The following is a 14,852-nucleotide window of genomic DNA, read 5'->3' on the forward strand; positions in this document are numbered from 1 at the left end:
GCTCCCACATTTCCCTGGAGCACATTGTAGAGATACAATGTCACGACTACCTTTGACCCATTGGATGATCTTTGGATTCTCACTTCATTTCTTCAGGGACTCAAGGACTGAGTGTGTGGGGCAGGTGGAGGACTTATTTTATTAGCATAATGAATATTCAGCTCTCCTTACAGGGTATTGTGGAGCCTAAATGTAATGCTGGTGTTTCATCATCGTGAGCTGGTATGAAAAATTTGAACGGAAATTTCTCTAGGAAATCAGAACTCTGATGACCTCTTCATGTGATTTGTATAATGCTTGGAAAAGTAACTAATGACTGGATAAGGATAGAACATAAGTATATAACAATTTAAAAGTTTATGAATTTTCTGTTTCATAATTTCTGCTTTTTGTACCTATCTGCCTTTGTTGACACGATGACATGGATTCTCCTACATTGCCTTCTAGAGGTGTCATAACATTAGCCTTTACTTTAAGTTCTGAGATGCATTTTGAGTTAACTTTTATATATGGTGTGAGATAAAGGCTGAGTTTCATTTGTTTGCATGTCAATGTCTAATTGTTCCACCATCACTCTCTGAATACCACATCCTTTCTCACTAAATTATCTTGGGACTTTACGGAAAAAATCAATTTAACATGACTACATGGGTTTAGTTTTGGATGCTTATTTCTTTTCTTATGCCAATATCACAGTGTCCTGATTACCACAGTTATAAAATATGTATTGGAAACAGGTAATGAGTCCTCCAACATTCTTTGTTCTTTGTAAAGTTGTTAGACTGTTCTAGTCCCTTTGCTTTTCCTTATAGATTTTGAGGTCAGCTTGCCAATTTATAGGAACAAAAGGCTGCATGGATTTGATTGTGTTTACACTGAGTGTATAGTTCATTTGGGAGAAACTGACATATTCACAATCTTGAGTGTTGCAATCCATAAACGTGGTATATATCTCCATCAATTTCAGCCAGCTTTAATATTTCACAGCAGTGTTTTTTAGGTTTCTGAGTAAATGTCGTGCACGTATTTGGTTAAATTTTACCACTAAATATTTCATGGGTTTTTTTTTTTTTTGCTGTTATAGTGAGTGGTATTGATTTTCAATTTTCAATTGTTTGTTGCTGATATATAAGGATTGCATTGAGTTTTCCATACTTATTTTGTACCATATCACTCTGGTAAACTGACATATATATGTTCAAGTCATGGGGTAAATCTCACTTGGCTGTGATGTTGCAAAGTTTTAATATATTCCTAGCTTTAAACTGCTATAATTATAGCATAAACATACACCTATGCTTTTATGAACATGAGTTATATTAGTCTGTCATGTTATTTTCTTATAATGTTTGTCTGGTTTTGATACCAGGCCGATGCGGGCTCTGTGAAATGCTTTGAAAGTGTGATCTCTTTTCAATTATCGTAAAGAATTTGTGTAGAATGGATGTTACTTCTTCCACAAATGTTTCACGGAATTATCCAGTGAAATCTCCATAAATGTGAGATTTATCTGAGTAAAAACATTTTGTTTCATTTCTTTGTGGGTTTTAGTGCATATAATTTCTTTTGTCTTTTTTTTTTTTTTTTCTTATAGGGTTTCCCTAAAGCATAGGTAGTGGAAAGGATACAAAATCTAGATTGGGTTTCAAACCACAACTCTGACATAGTTTCACTGAAAAAAATTATTTCTGATCATTTGTAAATTGAAAGTAATCAGAAACCTACTGTGACACACAGACTTATTTATGATACTCAAGTGAGGTGGGTTATTGAAAGTTCTTTTTTTCCTTTTAAGTTATAAAGCATTGTAGTATAAAATGGTGGTGGTACCGGATTCAGTGTATAGGTTTCTAATCCTATACACTGGGCACAGAGGGCACGTTGGCAAAGCTGAGCTTCTTTTTTTTTTTTTTAGAAAAAATTAAGAGAAGGAGAGGAAAAAAGACTTGAGACATTTCTTCCTTTCTGATGTAAGTACTGAATGCTATACATTATCCTCTTTGTACTGCTTTAGGGTGTCATCTTGAATTTCTTGACATGCTGTTTTCATTTTAAAGTTTTCCCTACAATTTCTTCTTTCATCCCTGCATTACTTAAAAGCGCTGTTTAAATTTCCAATATTTAATGGATTCCAGATATCTTTCTACAGCTGATTTCTGTTTCAATTCTTTGTGGTCACCAAATATGTTTTATAACATTTCGTTCCTGTAGAGCTTGTTGAGATTTGTTTATTTGGCCCAGAATATGGTCTATCTTGGCGCACAGTCCATGTGTACTTGTGGAGAATGTATATTCTGCTGTTCTGTAAATATCCCTTAGGCCAAGTTGGTTGATACAGTTGTTCAAGCCTTCTGCATACATGCATCCTGATTTTGTTGTACACTTTTTCTACCAATTGCTGGGAGGAATGTTGAAGTCTTCTGTTGTATGTGCAGATGTGTTTGTATCTTCTTTCGCATGTATGGGTGTTTCCCTCATGTATTTTTGAAATAATATATAATTAAATGCACCCTATCACTTTATGTATTATTAATACGCCTAATGTATTTAATTCTTTTTCCAGATGTGGGGTGTTACTGTGTTGCTCAGGCTGCATTCAAACACATGAGCTCCAGTCATTTCCCCATCTCGGCCAATTTTTGTACGTGCTTTCATTAAACACTCCCTTCTCTGGTTCTGGGTTTTCTACTGTATGTACAATTAACTTAACTACTTCTGTAGACTCAATCGTATCACACTCTACCTTTTTTATTTTTATTTTTTAGGTTGTGTTATTGCACATTTAAACCTCTCGACTGGTAATTCATTTCCCTGAATACCTGCAAGGTGACTGTGGGCTCAGTGGTCGGTGTGATTTCAACACTGGCTCACAACAGGTTGGAAAGCTTGCATGGGGTGTATTTCTTGAGGAAAAGTGAAGAGTTTCTAGGAACAGTTTTGAAAAGCAGGAAAAACCGATGTCATCCTTCCCTCCCTTGCCTCTCCTCATGTGCCAGGTTTTCTGTTTCCTCCAACTGTTTGAAAACAGCATCAAGTATTTTGTGATGAAAAGTTTTTATCTCTTTAATTGTCCTGAGTTTTTCCTCCAGGCCTTTTTTTTTTTTTTTTCCTGGAAGGGTGGTATGCCGAAGGGACAAAAGCATTTTCAGAAAAACACCTGATAATATAAATTTAGTGAAAAGTTTCATCATGTTTAAGAAATGGTCAGGATGAAATCCTGAATTTGGAAAAATTGTAAAATCAGGTTACATAACCTCCATCCCTTTTGTCTCTATCACTTATCCAGTGAGAAGCATGGAAAAGATGAACCCCTTACTCGTAGCTGCCGCATTAAGTAGTCAAACTGCTGACCCCTTCCATCAATATCATACATCCACAGTTAACAGCCACAAAAGGCAAGGCCAGTTTAAAACGTTCCCTGATTGCATCTATCTCGTTGAAATTTCCATCAAACTCCTAGCAGTAAATTCAGCATGCAAAGATTTAAAGCACTGTGTCCAACAGAGATCCTGGCTCAAATGTTGGAAGGGGGCTGCAGCAGTGGCAGCCCAGCTGAGGAGGAGGCTGGAATGTGTTATCACATGCCCCTCCCCCCTTTCAGATAGGGTTTGTCTCTGTTGCCCAGGCTGGAGTACACTGGAGGACTCACAGCTCACCATAACATCCAAATCCTGAGCTAAAGTGATCCATCCTCCTGCCCTACCTTCCTGAGTAGATGGGACTACAGGCACGTGCCACCATGCCCAGATGACTTTAAATTGTGTAGAGCAAGGGTCTCTCTATGTTGCCAAGGCTGGTCTTGAACTGCTGGCCTCAAGTGTTGCTCCTGCCTCAGACTCCAAAAATGCTGGGATTACTGGTGTGAGCCAATGCATGTGGCTATTTTTACCCCCTTTTTAAATCTAAGACTTAAGGTTGGTCTGCGGCTTTGCTCCAGCCCAGGAAGCTGATAAGTTTCCTCCCACTTAGAGGAAACAGCAATTCAAACATTCAGGATTTCTGGCCTATGCAAAGCTCTTTGGCAGTGACAGAGTCCTATCTCTACCTGCCTGCAGGAGAAAACAAAAATTAACGTTAGCATGAGCCTGCACCTTTCCCCAAAAAGTATCCAGAGCAGAACAGTTGTTAAGGGATCCCGGGATCCAGCTCTGTAGTAGTTGGGGGGATTAGTGTTAAAGGCTGTGAGTACACATATTTTTCATAAATAGACAACAGCTTCGGATGCTTCTTCATATTATGGTGAAATCCATGGTCTCCCAGGCATGACAGCTTCAAAATGTCTACCCCTTCACTCTTCCTTTATTCAAACAAGGCTTTCATCATATGGCATGAAGTTCCTAATGGGACATTAACTGATTTCTCCAAAGATGCTTTTCAGGCTATTTCCAGGAGCTTACTAAGCATCCAGACCAGAGTTTGAAGCCAAAACATTAAAAGCGAGTTTACAAAAAAAATTACACGTTGTTTGCAAATTCCGTTAGTTTCTTAGATATTTTGTGTGGTGGTGATATTTTGAGTAAAACTATGCACAACGTGTTCGGGCCTTGGACTATCTTTCGGTTTCCTTGTAGCTCTAGAAAGCACGGTGTGCTTCAGAAATATCTTTAATGCATACGCTTGGACGTCTATCATCAAAGTCTGTACTGAAGCCTACCTGAATGTAAGCAAAAGGGGGACTCTTAGGCTTCTGGCTTTTGTCCCTCGTGTAAAACTAAAACTTTGCTGTCCTTCCCAACAGAGTCTTGCACATCTTTTGTTCATGTAATTGCCAGGTATTTGATACTATTGAAAACTGTGGCTTGATGTGGCAGCCCAAGCCTCTAATCCCAGCACTTTGGGATGCTGAGGCAGAAGGATTGCTTGAACATAGGAGTTGAAACCAGCCTGGGCAACACAAAGAGACCCCCTTAAAAAAAAAAAGGATTAAATGCATGACTGTATGCATGTATGTGTGTTGCTGTAGTCCCAGCTACTCTGGACGCTAAGGTGGTTCCTCTTGGGCTCAAGGCCAAGGAGGAGGTTATTTGTTTTTGAAATGGAGACTCTAGGTTGGAGAAAAAGAGCGTTGGGCCTTTCAGCCCCACCCCCAACCTTCAGGGAAGGGAGAAGGGCTGAAGGTTAAGTTGTTCACCAATGGCAGGCCAACAGTTTAACCAATCACACCTACATAATGAAAACCTCCATGAAAACAGAAAAGGACAGGTTTCAGAGAGCTTCCCACTAGTTGAACACATGGTGGGTAGCATGCCCATAGAGGGCATGGAAGCTCCCTGACCCTTCCCCCATACCTCACCTTGTGTGTCTCTTCATCTGCTTCCTTTGTTAGGATATTCAATTTGCTACAAAATATGTGAGAAGTCCCTAGGCTGTAGAACTGGATGGAGGAATTAGGGCATAGGTAGAAGAAAGGGAAAAGAAACCAGGACAACTTGCTGAAGCAAGGTGACTTGGGTCCTACCTACACTGTCTCTTTATAGGCTACGGCATGAAATAGCCATGGGTTTCCATCCTGCCTCTCACACACTGGCCTTGAGATGGTGGGCAAATTACTGGCAACCTTTGGGACTGTTTCCTCATGTCTAAAGTCAAAATTACAGTATTTACCCTACATACTTGCTAAGAAGAATCAATGAAATAACATACCAAGTCGGCATTGCTCTGCAGATACATTTGGTTTACTATTTAGATTTCCTTTTTTCCTTTAAAATTTCAGACTTTTTCATTTCATATTTCTTTAAAACTACATCTCTAGTATGTGGTAACTGCTGTTGAATTTCAAGTTGGAATGTCGAGTTACCGTCTAAAATGCATTTGACTTCATAAAATGATTTGATTTAAATAAATATGTTAACGAATTAACAGTGTAGCTGGTGTCAGACTTGGCATTGATTCTATTGTGGGTTTCCAAATAACCGAGGTATGACAAGGCCAAACCTAAGTCAATAGTCTATGCGGAGAACTTGTTTTCTGTGTGTGCTGCCATGAAGAATAAATCGATATTCTGGCCATGCAATGCCGCACAACTCAACACAGTAGTGTGTCAAGTGCTCAAGCAGTCACTAAGCCGCCCTGTCACGGCTAACAGGGCCACAAGGATCACCACTGCAGTTGCTAGTTTGCCAAGTCACATATTCCTAGATTTGGCCAATAAGGAGACACTGAGCCCAAATGGATCCAAGTGGTTGATTGCTTGCAGACACAGCAGAAGCAAGATCAGCATTGTGTAGGCACCATGTTCCTAGTCCCACAATACAACACTGAATCGCAGGTACTCAGTGGCAGCACAGATGGTGGGTCTCTCTGCCTGTGAGGAGCCCACAGCCATAGCCTAAGGCAGTGAGCAGTTTTTTACCCCACAGCTGTACCCTAACATGTAGAAAGACCTGTTGTTTTGTTTTCTGAAACTTGGACAATGGATAAAGAATGGCCTCGTGTCGGCCTCCAATCATATAGGGAGCTGGTGCGAATATACCTGTGGCAGCTCTCACCATGGTGCCTATCTGCCCTTGCTTCAAAGGGATTCAAGGTATTCTGCCAAGGCTCAGGTTAGTCTGCAGTCTAACTTTGCCTACATACCCTATGTGGTGACATGTGGGACCTCTAGGGCACCGTGGAAGAGCCATTACCCTAGAGTGCTTGGCACAAAATCAAAGACCATATGTTTGGTGCCTGGAAACACATCACGAACTATAATTAGTCCCAAACAGAGCACTGTTTTGAATTGATACCTGCAATGTTACAGGAAATATCTGGGATCCTGGAAATGAGATGACCAATCAACAACACATGGTACTTGCTGTGGGGGCTGTCACTCTGTGGTGAGGCAGAGAGACACTTAAGAACAGAAGAGCTGCAGAAGTGCAAAGGACAAACACAGGAAAGGACCCGGGGGATAAAAAGACAGTGGATGTAGTGGCCAGGAAGCTGGAGAAAAGCAAAGCAGTTACTTGAAAGACAACATTTCTCCATTGCCTTTGCACCTTTTTTGAAAATCCTGTATATCGCGTCTGTGAGTCTATTGTTGGATTCTCTTCAGATCTGTTGATTCTCCCCCAATACCACATTCTCCTGATCACTATAGAATTAACGTGACTCTTGATATTAGGCAGTGCACGTTCCCCAAAGCTATGGTTCAGAATAGTTTTGGCTGTTCTGGTTCTAGAAAATTTTGGAAAATGGGCTCCAAGGAACTGGAATTGTAAATTTCATGCAGTTTTGATGTGAAGGGCAGCAGATAAATGTGTTAGTAGCTACAGAGGGACACGTGGGAAGAAGGTGAGTTCCCCTGTAGCTTGGGGAATAATTCCACCTTAGTTTGGGGCATAATTCAGTACAGAGGGAGCCGTTGATGGTTCAGGGGCAGGAGTGATCATTGCAGGGTCAAAGCCCCTGGGAAAGTAGGAGTTAAAGGATCCTGAGCTGAGTTGAGGGCCTGGCTTTAGTCAGGAGCACTACATGCAGAGGGCAGCAGAGAATGCCAGGGCAGGCACAGGTAGACTGGGTTTGGGAAGCTCTGAGACTTCCAGCAGATTACTTATGTCCTCTGAATGAATCACTAGGATTAGGGGAAGTCATTCAAGTGGAGGAGGGTTTTCTGGCATTTTGTGAGTACTGTAGCAGTGGAAGTAGGAAGAGCATGAAAGGGAGAAAATTCTCTGGTGTTTATGGAATTAAGGTAAAACAATTCAGAAGGTTTTGAAGTTTTCTCATCATTGCTCAGCTGCTCAGATACAGGCATCATGATGTGGTCATTATATTAGTAGGAGGAGCAGGAGTGCTAGCTCATAAAAAAGACATGATAATGCTTGCCTCCTGAGGGGCACTGAAACGATTTCTAGTCGGTTGTTAAGGCTGCCATCAAGAACTACCACTGACTGGGTGGCTTAAACAACAGAAATGTATTTTCTCACAATTCTGGAGGCTACACCTCTGAGATGCAGGTGTCAGTAGATTTGGTTTCTTCTAAGGCCTCCCTCCTTGCCTGTAGTCGGCTGTTTTCTCCCTGTGTCTGCCTTAGTCCTCCCTCTGTACATGTCTGTGTCCCCATTTCCTCTTCTTATAAGGGCACCAGGCACACTGCCGTAGGCCCCACTCTAATGATCCCGTTTCACTTAATTACCTCTTTAAATACCCCACCTATGTCACATACAGTTACATTCTGAGGCGCTAGGGGTTAAGCCTTCACCCTATGAATTTTGAGCAGATGCAATTTGGCCCATAACCGTATTCCTGTTAGCTTTATCTCAATACTGTTTTTTATTTATCAGACAGGGTCTCACTCTGTTGCCCAGGTTGGAGTGCAGTGACGTTAACATGGATCACTGCAGCCTGCAACTCCTGCGCTCCAGGATCCTGCCATGTCGCACTCCCCAGTAGCTGGCAGTATAGGCCTGTGACAGCACACCAGGCTAATGGTTTATTTTATCTTATTGTTTTAGAGATGGGACATCCCACTATATTTCCCAGGCGAAATCTGGAACTCCTGTACTCAAGCGATCCTTCTGTCTCTGCCTCCCAAAGTGCTGGGATTACAAGCATGAGCCATTGAGCTCAGCCGTATTTAAATTCTATCTTCACTACTATTGCCACTATAATTTGTTTCATTCTTCCAATTACCCTGCAAGGTAGGAGGTAGTCACTGAAGCTCAGAAGCTCATCTCTTGCTGATCCTCACCAGGAATGGAAGTGCTAGTCAAACAGGCAAAACTCTTGTGTTTTTGAGTGGAGTGTAACTGAGAAAGTCAGATTCGTTAGATTTCTTATCATGAGTTTATTTGTTATGGTGAAATTCCACATGCTCAGCACCAGGAAAGAAAATAGTAATGAAGAATCATTAAGCCCAGAGGTAAATCCACACACTTATACTCTATTGGTTTTTGACAAAGGTGCCAAGCACAGACAGTGAGGGGAGGGCAGCCTTCAATAAACTGTATTGGGGAAATTGTACATCCACCTGCAAATGAATGAAATTTGACCCTCATTTCTCACAACATACAAATCATAACTGAGGGAGGCTGGTATGTTGCTTCATCTGGGAACTTTTAAAGACGTATTGACTGCTTTGGAAAATTACATCATTGCAGGGCATTCGATTCCTGGACTCCACTCTCACGCAACAGTCCAGTGTCACTTTACTTTGTAGTTGTGCATGCCTGGGAGAAAGAATTACAGGAATCCAACTTCCCTACCAACATGATGTTTTCCAGGATCAGCTTCACTGTTTTCCTTTTTTTAAAAAAATTAAGTATTGTCTACTTTGATGGGGAAAATTTTAATCTCAATTTTGACTTATTTTTCATTCTAAAATTACTAGAGTGTATAACTGTTACATAGCTTTGTACTTTGAATTGTTTTAGTACGAATTTTTTACTTTATTGTATTATTTATTTATCTTGCTATTTCCATACCACTTAAAGGTTTTTTCATTTCAAGGGTGTTTTTTGTCTGTGCAAAGAATGTGAACTCTACATATTATTTAAGGACTATTTTCTCTGTGTATATGTTATTTCAAGGTTGTTGACTCATTATTTTTTCTTCTTTAAAACCTGTTTAACTAACTATTATATGTATTTACAGAGTACAATGTGATGTGTTGACATATGGATACGATTTAAGAGATGCATCAGTTATAAAAGGTACTCGATAGAAGTGCAGCACATTGTTTACCTCAGACTGGAGAAACTGTGGTGGTTAGTGTTTAGTCTCCTATTCCATATTTTACAGGTTTCTATAAAAGGTATCTACTATTTTTTATCAGAAAAAATATTATTTCACGTCAAGAAAATCAATATTAAATTCCCTTAGAGAGAATATCCAATTGCAAATCTTTGATAGAATAAATAGCAGTGTACTATCTTGAATACAATTCCTTGGCATAGTAGTTGGGGTTTTCTAGAGGGTCAGAACTAATAGGACATTATATATATATATATGTGTGTGTGTGTGTATATATATATATATATGAGTTTATTAAGTATTAGATCACAGGATCACAAGGTCCCAAAACACACCGTCTGCATGCAGAGGAGCAAGGAAAGCCATTTTGAGTCCCAAAACTGAAGAACTTGGAGTCGGATATTCAAGGGCAGGGAGGTTCCAGTATGGGAGAAAGATGTAGGTGGGAAGGCTAGGTCGGTCTAGTCTTTTCATAGTTTTCTGCCTGCTGTAGGTATTCCAGTGGTACTGGCAAGTGATTAGGTGGTACCCATCCAGATTAAGGGTGGGTCTGCCTTTCCCAGCCCACTTACTCAAATGTTAATCTCCTTGGGCAGCATCCTCAGAGACACACACAGGATCAATAATTTGCATCCTTCAATCCAATCAAGTTGACACTCATTATTAACATCACATTTGATTATGTCAATTTTCCTTTTTAGGTATCATTTGTGGAGGGGTGGATAGAGAGGACTCTAGTTTTCATATTTTCTTGGATAAAATTACTGGAATGTTGCTTTCTGTGTGAGAAAGAAGGCTACAATATTTGCTCTAATAGTATTTCCTGACATCAATACCATCTTTATCTTTATTTCTTTCATCATTACAGGAAAGGGAAAGAATCATGGTGTTCGGTCATCAGACAAGAAGCAAAAGTCCGTCAGTGTGAATGCCCAAGGATAACTCGGTTTCTCAGAGAAGCAGTTTAGCAGTCTGTCAGTTGTAAATTTGCCTTTGCCTCTTCCAAATATTTCCTCATCTAACATCATTTACGGGTTCAGAAAGTGGCCATTTTTGTGGGATTTTTGGTCCAAAACTTACTTAGGTTGGCTCTTTTATTAACTCCTAGTCCTGTCTATGGTCATGACTCTGGAGCCAGTCCTTTTTCTGTGAAAGCAGCATCAGTGACATTGATTCTTCTGCTAATGGGTTCTCTGTGTTTAGCTACTACATGATCTTGAAGGAACTAAAAGCCTATAGCACATCTCTTAGTGGGCACTCGCCTAAGACATGAAAGCAGTTCCCTCCTCTGTTTTTCTACCTCAGACCCCCTGGATAACAAAATTAATGAAATTTTTAGAAATTAAAATTGGAATAAAAACATTATACAACTAGCAATGGCTAAATTATGTAACTCTAAGCAGTTAACAATTAAGAGAAACTTTGTCCCTCAAAAAGTGAAAATTACCTTCTTCACTTTGATTTATTTCAGATTTTTTTTCTGAACTGAAATGTAACAAATTCGTAAAGGCCAAACATGGGGAAATTGTCTACTTTTTTAATTTTTAATTTTTACAAGTATAGAGTAGGTGTATATATTTATGGGCATATGAAATATTTTGACACCGGCATATAATGCACAATAATCACATCAGAGCAAACGATGACTCTATCTCCTCATGTGCTTTTAAAATCCAAGTTGTTAAATCTGCCTTAAACCTTTTTTTCATTTTTGTAGCATCCATCTTCTTTCTTTCTTTCTTTTTTTTTTTAGATAGAGTCTCACTCGGTCACCGGGGCAGGAGTTCAGTGGTGCAGTCAGCTCACTGCAACCTCTGCCTCCCAGGTTCAAGTGATTCTAGCTGTCTCAGCCTTCTAAATAGCTGGGATTGCAGGCACCCACCTCCACACCTGGCTAATTTTTGTAGTTTTAGTAGAGAAGAGGTGTCACCACGTTGGCCAGGCTGATCTAGAGCTCCTGACCTCAAGTGATCTGCCTGCCTCAGCCTCCCAAAGTGCTGGGATTACAGACATGAGCCACTGTGCCCAGCCAGCATCCGTTTTTTAATAAGTATTTTAGTTTTAAAAAGGATGAACTTCTCCGGACGCAATTCCCTTGAAAGAATTGTGACGAAATTAAACTTAATTATGCAATTAAAAAGATTACAGTGATAAATATACAGGTCTCTGGGCTGGATTTGAAGGGTCATACTTGTTTTTCTTTTGTTTTGTTTTGATGGTTCACACTGGTAATCCCAGTCCCATGGGAGGTCAAGATAAGAGGATCACTTGTGTCCAGGAGCTCAAGGCTACAGTGAGGTAGCAATACACCACTGCAGTCCAGCCTGGGCAACAAAGCTAGACATGGTCTCAAAACCAAACAGAAAAGCTTCAATTAATTTATGTGTGTCCTTAAAAAAATTGCATACCCTTTGAGGAAAGAGTGCATTGAGCATCCTTTTACCTCCTCATGACTCCTAACACCTAAATGTATGATGATAGATCAATTCTCCAAAGGACAGAATTCAGAGCAAAGCCAAGGAATACATGAAAACTGACAGAGATGAGCAAGGACAACAAAATCGGAGTATATGAATCCAGAAAAAGAACTGAAGTACTGGGGCATCCCCAAAATAGACACATGGTCCAATGGAACAGAATAGAGAACCCGGAAGTACATCCATGCACTTATGGTCAAGTGGTTTTTGACAGAGGTTCCAAGAACACACAGTGAGGGAAGGGCATCCTTTAATAAATGGCATTTGGAGAATGGTGTATCCACATGGGGAGGAATTAGAATCCATCCTCATCTCTCACCATATACAAAAGTCAACTTAAAATGAATTAATATCTTATAATGTAAGACCCCAATCCATGAAACGACCAGAAGAAAACATAGGGTGATAACTTCATGGGATTGGTCTGGGCAATGATTTTTTTGGATACGATACCCAGAACACAGTGAACAAAAGCAAGAGTAAATGAACGAGGTTATCTCAAACTCGAAAACTTCTGCACAGCAAAAGAAGCAGCAGTACAAAGACAACCTATGGAATGAGAGAATATACTTGCAAACCATACATGTGAGAAGGGGTGAAAGTCCAAAATATGTAAGGAACTCAACCGTAAGAAAACAGATAACCTGATTAAAAACTGAGCAAAAACCCCAGCACAGTGGCCCATGCCTGTAATCCCAGCACTTTGGGAGGCCTGGGGTTTGAGACCAGTCCTGGAAACATAGTGAGACCCTGATTCTACAAAAAGTAAAAATAGAAATAAATTAGCTGAGCTAAGAAGGCAGCCATGGGAGCTGATACAAACGGGTGACTAGGCCCTCTAAGGAGAGATGAGACAGACAAACTGTGTCACCTCTGGTAGAGCATGTGTGGTAGAAGCGACAGTCGTAGGAGGGGGTAAGAAGGAAACAAAATGGAACAAACTCATAAAGGCCAAACTCAGGCAATTGTGTGAGCTGGAATCCCTGAAAGTCTCCACATTCCACGAGTGGAATCCACACTCACTTGCCAACCTTTTCCTGCACACTTCCATCTGGCATTCATGAGGAAGACTGAGGGAATCCACAGAGGCCTGCGGGCATCCTCAGTGGCAGGAAACCTTGATTGCTTCCAAATCTCGTCCCTTTTCTAAAATATAATTTTCATTGTGTATATTTGAGGTTAACAACTTGATGCTCTGGCATACATAAAGATAGTAACATGGCTACTGTAGTGAAGCAAATTAACCTACTGCATCATCTCACAGTGACTTTTATGTGACAAGAACAGCTAACCTCTACTTATTTAACCAAAGTGCCTAATATAATACATAAACAGCAGTCATTGTGTCGTTTGTAGGGACATGGATGAATCTGGAGAACATCATTCTCAGCAAACTGACACAAGAACAGAAAATGAAACACCGCATATTCTCACTCATAGGCGGGTGATGAAAAATGAGAACACATGGACACAGAGACGGGAGTACTAAACACTGGGGTCTATTGGGGGGAAAAGGGGAGGGCCAGTGGGAGGGGGAGGTGGGGAGGGATAGCCTGGGGAGAAATGCCAAATGTGGGTGAAGGGGAGAAAGCAAACAAAACACACTGCCATGTGTGTACCTATGCAACTATATTGCATGCTCTGCACATGTACCCCAAAACCTAAAATGCAATAAAAAAAGAAACAAACAACAAAAAAAAAAAACAGTCATCCTGTTGTATCCTAGATCTCTAGACTTGTTCATCCTACATATCTGCGATTTTGTATCCTTGGACCTTCCTCTCCCCATTTCCTCCCCCATCTTCCCCTGTCCCGGCTCATCACCAATTTATTCTCTATCTCCCTATACTCTACCTTTTTCTCCCTCTCATTCTCCTTCTTCTCTCTTCTTTCTTCCTTCTTTTCATTCTTTCTTTCTCTTTCTTTCCCTCTCTCTCTTATTCTCTTTCTCCCCCACTTTCTTTCTGATTGCACACATAAGTGAGATCATGCAATATTTTTCTTTCTGTATCTAGCTTATTTCACTTGGCAGAATGGCCTCCACATCCATCCATATTATGGAAAATGGCAGGATCTCATCCCTATTTACTCCTGAATAACATTCTATTGTGTAAATACACCACTGAAATCTTCTCTTGCAGAAGCAATGTCACCAGTCATTGAAGAGGGACAGGAAATTCCCTCAACATAAGTCCCTAACGAAAGTCTAAGGAGAAATGGAAGGAAAGATGTTTGAGTCTGGAGATAGGGAAGGAAACCCAGATTATCCCACTAACTCACACTGATATAAAGCAGAAGTCTGATATTTTGGGACAAGAAAAGCAAAACTCCCACACAAGTTACCCCAGTGAAACAGGAACGAATTCGTCCAACACAATGGGAGGCTGACAGGAATGCTGAGAACGTCCTGCCCCTGAGGGTTAAGCATTAAGGACTTGCCTAAGACTGAGGTTGAGCAGGAAAACTGGGAAGCCCCTGCCTCCACCAAGAGCAGCAGCAGTCACCCACTGGGAGAGAGTCTGTGGTGGCCCAGCTGTGTATGCCATGCTGAGTGCCACATCAGGAGTAGGATTGTAAGGGGTGGAAGTATCCGAGTTACCAGTGGCAAATCCATATGGATCTGTAGCAACATCAATGCTTTCCTCCTTACAAGAAAGAGTTCTACTGAGGGGCAAAAGGCAGAAGGAGAGACTGAGGCAA

The 14,852-nt window shown here is 40.7% G+C and overlaps 1 long non-coding RNA gene across 1 annotated transcript; it reads left to right on the top strand.

Annotated features, from left to right (window-relative positions):
* Positions 1-1,100: 1,100 nt before the first annotated feature.
* Positions 1,101-13,627, top strand: LOC144581037 (uncharacterized). Its single transcript, XR_013531567.1, has 3 exons — positions 1,101-1,970; positions 9,577-9,635; positions 10,544-13,627. It is a non-coding gene; the product is annotated as an uncharacterized LOC144581037 (long non-coding RNA).
* The last annotated feature ends 1,225 nt before the right edge of the window (positions 13,628-14,852 follow it).

This window comes from Callithrix jacchus, chromosome X, assembly GCF_049354715.1.
Source record: "Callithrix jacchus isolate 240 chromosome X, calJac240_pri, whole genome shotgun sequence".
Lineage (NCBI taxonomy): Eukaryota > Metazoa > Chordata > Mammalia > Primates > Cebidae > Callithrix > Callithrix jacchus.